At 37.4% G+C, this 7,600-nt stretch overlaps 1 pseudogene; it reads right to left on the reverse strand.

Annotated features, from left to right (window-relative positions):
- Nucleotides 1–888: 888 nt before the first annotated feature.
- Nucleotides 889–7,600, reverse strand: part of LOC107028311 — a 20,293-nt pseudogene continuing 13,581 nt past the window's right edge.

Genomic DNA, 7,600 nt, shown 5'->3' on the forward strand with positions numbered 1-7,600 from the left:
CATTATGTGTTGAAGACTAAAAAATTTGTAATTAAAGAAGAAATTATTTCGATACATAAAAGAATCAACTTTCATATAAATCGCCAAGCCACACTGACTCTTTGAGCCACTATGCGTTGAAGAATAAAAAATTTGTAATTAAAGAAGAAATTATTTCGATACATAATAGAATCAACTTTCATATAAATCGCCAAGCCACACTGACTCTTTGAGCCACTATGTGTTGAAGAATAAAAATTTGTAATTAAAGAAGAAATTATTTCGATACATAAAAGAATCAACTTTCATATAAATCATCAAGCCACACTGATTCTTTGAGCCACTATGTGTTGAAGAATAAAAAATTTATAATTAAAGAAGAAATTATTTCGATACATAAAAGAATCAACTTTCATAAACATGTACATATCATTTATCCCAATAAGGTATTTCATGCCATCACATAACTTTCAAAATAATCTTAAAGAGATATTTTTAGTATTAATATTAGAAAAAATAAAATAAATTTCCTTCAAAATGCAACAAACACGTTTATATTTCAACTATCTTTTTTTCTACTACTTCAAAGAGTTTTTATAATTATAAAATGACTTTTCAAAATAATCATGCTCCATCACAAACAAAAGTGTATTTATATATTACAAACTATCTAACACTATTTTGATGTCCATCACACTGCGTATAAGGCTATTCTTCCTCCGAATCTACGTACCTATTTTTTTTTCATCTGGTGTTCAATATATGCACTAAATCATGAATATTCCGGATACACAATGCGTAGGGCCCCTCTACGCAGAAGTCCTCCCTACCAAGGATTTTTCCATATCTAGGACATAAACCCGAATATACATACTTGATATACCACATCTTGAAGAATAACAAGTAGCCTCAGAGAGAAAAGAAAAAAGGAATAAAGAAGAATAATTCCTCTCCATCCTACTAATTTCCAGTACAAGTTTCCATTGACAGTATAGAATTTTCCATTCGAAAACAGGAAGGGGAGAAGGGTGATAAGACGGTCATATAAATACAGTACAGATATACTCCAACATTATAGCAATATATGCTCCTAAGTTTTAAGTTTTACAAAAATAAAGAAACAATTTCGCAAGAGCCACCACTTCACGACAACTGAAACAATACAATTATCAACCATATCCGCCTGCTCGCCAAGAAAACCAATGCAACCAATGGGGAGATTTAGTGACTTCTCCTTTTCTTTGAACTGCAACCTGATTGCCTGCAAAGATAATAGATATAGGTCACATAGTTGGTTCATTGCATCCCAGGTGTGTCAGAAATGAGAAGTAAGAAGACTTACGAATCATCACAGTTGACTTCACTGGCTAATGACCTCTGTGTACTCCGTGATGGTCCTGAAACCTAGATAAAGAGGTAAATTATTGCACAATGGAAACCTGATGATTTGATCAGAATCCTTTCAAGCGAAAGATTCTTCTTTAAAAACCTGTGTGCAATTCATGGATATCCACACTAAGAAACACTCCCCATATGCATATATTGAACAAGGGCACTTTTAGAAACTGAGTTTAAATACATTCATGAACCACTTCATCATGCTAGTGAAAAGAAAAGGAAATGTCATCTACAAAACTAGATAGATATCATATTCATGAATTATGATTCACTTTCAAGATGCCTGGGTGGTGAAATGGTAGACACGCAAGACTCAAATCTCATGCTAAAGAGCAGAACAGAGACTGAAATTTCGAGGACCCTAACTATAGCACATGAATTTATCACAATACTTCACCCAGAGAACCAATTACATCCAGATCATCAACCACCAGATAGCATGGAGAAAAAAGAGGGATGGGAGTAGCCCCAAGTTTTTTATCAACAAGAAGTTCATCTGGAGCCAACGGTTTGGGCATCTGTGAGTTTCAAAACCCGGAGATGATGGACCCGCCCCTCTATCCTTCTCCACTTAAATACTAGACTTAATTCACTTGGTGCAAGGTTCAAACTTGTGACTTAAGACACAAGTTCTTTAATTGAGCTAACCATCTCTTGCTTATAGACTGAGGAAATGCTAAATGCTACAAGCTTTTCTTCGAAAATAAAGGAAATTAGAATAGATTTTCCAGAACAGAGATTAACTAAAAGGACAAAGGTGAACTTTTTACAGTTCAAAATCCAACCCAACAGAGCATGTGGTTCATGAGTTTATTCAATAATACAGGAATATATAATAAGAGAAAAATGTCAAAGAGAACTAACAGGGTGGGGCGATCTTTTGCTGCCTCTGCTACAAGCTTCAAGATACTCTTCATATGTCTACAACAAGAGAAAGGAGTATGAACAACAAGTTTACAGTAATATCTTAATCATGGCAACATGATTTTCTGGTAGGTCTAACAGCTACAACATGTGGTTCAAGAAGTACTACACTTGTTAAAAAAAATTCTTCAAACTAAATTCGGCAAGGACAGAGAATATGTAGCCCGCTAAGTTCATAGCTAGGAGCCAGGTGAATAAAATATGATGTATTAAGAACATAAGAACTGTAGTGTCTTGAAAATATCAATAATGCAGCAGTCTAAGAGACAATATGAGTCAGAAGGCCTTAAATAGCAGCCATGCAAGAGAGGGGGAAAGAGAGAAGTTGCTGGTGTGTGTGTGTTACTTAATGGGAGGTAGGGGGCAAATGTAAAGAAGAAGAATGTCTACGAATCCCACCTAGCATTTCCTTGGACTAGCCCCTTTGTCAAGGTCAGTGTTACAAAAGGCGAAAAGCGCAGAAAGCTCTAAGGTATGTGGGGACGTTAAGCGCAAATAAGGTGTGGGCTTTAACAAAAAAAGGCGCTAAGGGAGAAAAGAAATAAAATATTTATGTTAAGTCCAAGACTAATAATTATAAATATTAATGACAAATATATGACCAAAGAAATTGAAAAAAAACTATGATAAAGCGAAATATCAATTATTTAACCTCAAATTCTTCATAAAAGTCACACTGGCAAACAAAATGTTTGCCTTGGAACCTTGATGACAACACTAAAGCGCACATAAAGCAAGGCGACACGCTCAACATATTTTGAGCCTTGCTCTAAGGCTTAAGCGCGCCTTTGATAACACTAGTCAAGCTGCATAAAGCACCAAAGAAGAAGAAAAAGTTCACCAATAAAACAGGAATAACCTAATAACTTCTTATAACTGGTAGTGCCCAGCCAGCTTGTGTGCACCTTGACTAATCCCACTAGGTATCTGCGGACACCACCGGCGGAATAGGTACCGGGTAACTCTGTTGAGGTAGAAATCACCTAGTTTTTGCGTCTGTTGGATTTTGAACTTGAGAATCATAGTTCTCAGCCCACTTCATGGACCACTAGGTCACACACCCTTGGATGTGAGTTCCCAGTTTGTTCTCTATACCGGCAGGAATTATTACTCAATGAAAAATTGACTTACATTGACTTCTAAGACAACCAGGATTCATTTAAAGCTGGGAATCAAACTAAAATCTTATAAACCACTTTGCTACGAAGTTTGATTTAAACAAACACCTTGATACTTAATGATAATAAACTAATACAGTTAATAGTATCAAGGTTCAACAGATGTGCATTTGTTTAAGGAATTGTTAGTCCACACCTGTGAGACTTTATCATAAAGACGGAAGAATTGAAAGTCTAACTACAGAAAGACTCAGATGACATACGGTCCAGTATCAAGAAATATGGTGGAGGCCTTGTAAGTTAAAAATTACTGAATTGGGCGATCTCTGGCATATGCCTTCAACAGTAGATAACCATTTTTGTATAAAATACACACAAAGTACAGATTCATATGAAGATTAAGAATTAAGGGTAAGACGAGAAATTCTAAATAAATAATGGTAAGAAGGAAACACAAACCATTTCAAGAATGTAAACTTCAGTCAAATTACTAGAAAGTGGGCTCCTTTCTGCCGGCAAGCCCAACATGTTAATTTGAGGACCCATGTCAGTATCTACATGAAGATTAGCAAGGCTTCTATTCCTCTTTGAATGCCTCGACTGTTTCGACTTTGATTCCACTGATGCAATGGCTGACTCCTCAGCAGAAAATACACCATTTATTCTCAGAGGTGCTACCTGAAGTCTACTAGCATCAATTTGATGTTGATAGAGTGAAGAGGGATAAAACATGGTCCCATTAGGTACCAGAGATGCATTACAGTCTTGAAATCCAAGATGCAGTGAAGGCTCTACATATGGCATTTTAGAAGAGAGATCATTCCTTGCAAAGGTATCCCTGGATGAGCCAATAACAATTATAAAGAGAAAAATCAATTAGACAAATTTTTCCACAACTGTAGTGCTAATTCAATTTTGAGAAAAGGCTGTCTGTTTCCAAATAATGGAACGGCAACACACTATTTAAGTTTTAGAGGAAAGGGATATACATTTTCAAATCAACATCCATAGCATCCTGTCCATCAAGAAGCTCACATAAAGCTTCACCAATATCTGGAGGTAACTCCTGACAGCAATACATGTACCAGGGTCATAAAAGCCTCTTAACTAACAAGAGTACATTGAAAAAACAAGTGAATAGTACTAAGACAAGAATATTAACCCATACCTGGCAATCTCTACTAATTTTGACTGGTTTGTCTTGATTCCATGGATTCTTAAGGTGAAGAGTTCTTTGGAAAGGCAGATCATACAATCGCAGCCAATTCACTTCAAAGCTTCGACCCCAAGGATTACGACCACCATTTCCTTGACTCCAAACTTGGTCTCTTCTCAAACCGACTGAAGAAATCATTTGGGCGTACCCTTGGAAATACCCACTCATGTTGACACTGAATATTAGTATAACCTTGCTGGAATTCTGCGCGCAAAATAACACAAACATTTGTTATATTGTAAGATATATATATATATATATATATATATTATCAATGCTCATAATATTATAATCTCACGAGGATATAAAAGGAAAAAAGACTTACATGAAATGCTTCATCCAAAATGGCCTCATTCATGGCTTGAGTAGCCCAAATCCCTCTGTTTACTGATAATTGGATATTTTCATGGTTTAAACTCTTGATTACAAATTATCTTATGCCATAGAGTTTACCCTTTTCAATTGCACTTGAAATTCCAGTCGACGGAGATGAAACTGTGAACTCACCACCCTCAATAACTCCGAGGCATGAATTAATATTTGAAGTTGAATCATGTTGATGTACCAGTATATAGTAATTCATATACTTATCATTTAACCACTACATTCATGTCAAGGACAACGAAGCTACAATATATCTTCTTTTTATTTTTTATTTCTGCGATCAGGTAGCGTGAAACTTCATAAAGGTTACAGTCAGGAGATGTTGAATTTCTCAAGAAATTAGACAAAACGGAGTTTGCTCCTGAACACTGATCATCAAGGATGCTACACGATATCTATGAGGACTCACATACAAAACAGCCCAGAAAATAGTAACAGACTTACAGTAAAGAAAAATAAGCATTATTCACCACCAAAAATAATACAGCAAGCATAGGAATTTACTCGAACTATTTGTGCATAGAAATCAATCATCAAGTTCCAACAACTCAAAAACATTTTCCAGAAGAAAATGAATGAACGGAAATTTTTGATGAAAAAAGTTTTTATGCTCTCTGGCACTAGTCCCAAGGCAATCTCCTAAAGGCTGAGGAATCTTTTCCTCCGGTAGCTTTAGACCACCGGAATTTTTTTTAATTGAGGAAAAGCTCTTTTTCATTAGCGAGGATAAATCTTTCGAACTCAAGAATACAGGGGATACACATTTCAGCTGGTTTTCATTGATAGAAAGAGGCAGGAGATTTACAAGTAAGGTAAGCTTAGATCCACACAATCTAAGATGGGTATGTGAGATCCTAATACAAGCTTCAAAGGGTTATGGACAACTATACAGAAGGTGGGGTAGAAAACAACAGCGCAACCTATACAGAGTCTATCAAAAATTCAACGTATATGGCAGATTCGTTCGCATTGAAGTATGGCATGGCTCCTCTAAATCTGCAGTAATCATTCCGGAGATGAGCTTTAACAGTGGGTGGACAGATTTCGCGACTAAAATCATTCGATTTCTGGGGAAATTCAACAAGTCAGGGCCACCACCAATACCGTCTTCATTGACAAAATCCTATCGGGCTGCTGCTAGCATAGTAAGCTGGCCAGAAATCAGCCAACCAGCACGCATAGGTGGAGTCAATGACAACCATCCGCTCCACAGAAGCTTAGTCGGCACTTTCAATGACCCTTTTCATCACAGCCCGAACCCTGAGTTAATTAAAAAATGGTTCATCTCTAGATGAAAAGTCACTGCTGGTTTCAAAGCCACGCCCCTTGACCACAATAAATTCCTCTTCGAGTCCCCTTCGAGACAAGAAGCAATAAGAGTTAAAGCTGGGGAATGGTTCCGGAACGGAAGGCACCCCAGCCTGTCGTGGTGGTCAAAAAATATCAACTCTCAGACAGGGGAGCCACCGGAAAACATCTGGCTAAAAGTATTTGGGATTCCCTTAAATGCTTGGACCATGGACACTTTTGAGCATATAGGGGATAGATGCGGAGGCTTTATTGGAGTTGACGAAGATACAAAGAACAGATCCCACTTTCTCTGGGCTTGTATCTGTGTCAAAAATTCAGTCATGAAATTCCCAGTGAGTTTAATTTCGAATTTGCTGGCTGGTTGTTCGATTTGGCATTAATTTCGGAGATCCGATCCTCTTCATTACCCACTGGACAAAACCCTGAGTTGACTAGGGTTGAAAAGCTGCTGGGAACAGAGTCCCATTCAGTCCCACGTGATATCTGATTTAAAAATCCACGTGAGGAATCTGTGGACAAGAAAGGGCAAGTCTTATTTAAATTTCAATTTAAATGGGCCGGCCCAACACTACCATGGGAGAACTTGTTTAGACTGGAATAACGATTATTATTCCAAAGACCCAAACAAAAGGAAGCAACACAAGGAACATAACAGAATGCAATCATGGAGAGCCTCCATAACCAAACCAGACCCATGCAGCTTTAAACATTCAACTTCCTTCAGTGCAACATCCTTTGATGCTTTGGAATTGGAAGTTCAAACATCTAATCACCGGAATTTGGAGCATAATGCAGGAGTCTTTTCACAGCTTGAAGCGGATGATGAAGCAGAAATATCTGCTCCTTCTTTGGGCATATACACACAAGATCCTATTCCCATCTCAGGGTACAATTCCAGTTCCAGTCTCTCTTCCCAGTCGCTCAACAGTTTTCTGCCTCTACCTTGGCATAATGATCATTCACCACAAACAGTTGATTCACCGACTGTTGTGGAAACATCAAAATGGACCAAATTTACTATGATGAAGGCTTGCAAAGTGCTTGGGATAAATGTTTCAGGTTTCGAGCATGAAATTCTGGATATTATATTAAGAATGGAGGAAAAGAGGAAAACTCAGATTCTTGAACAAGGGAAGAAGTCTGGGGACGCTAAAAAAGGGAAAAGCAAAGCAACAAATGAACTTAAAAAACTGGATTGGGGTCTCCAAGATGGAAGTGGAAAGAAAGATAGGGGCAGGCACCACAACTCTCATTCCAGATGAGAGTTAAA

This window comes from Solanum pennellii, chromosome 8 (assembly GCF_001406875.1).
Source record: "Solanum pennellii chromosome 8, SPENNV200".
Lineage (NCBI taxonomy): Eukaryota > Viridiplantae > Streptophyta > Magnoliopsida > Solanales > Solanaceae > Solanum > Solanum pennellii.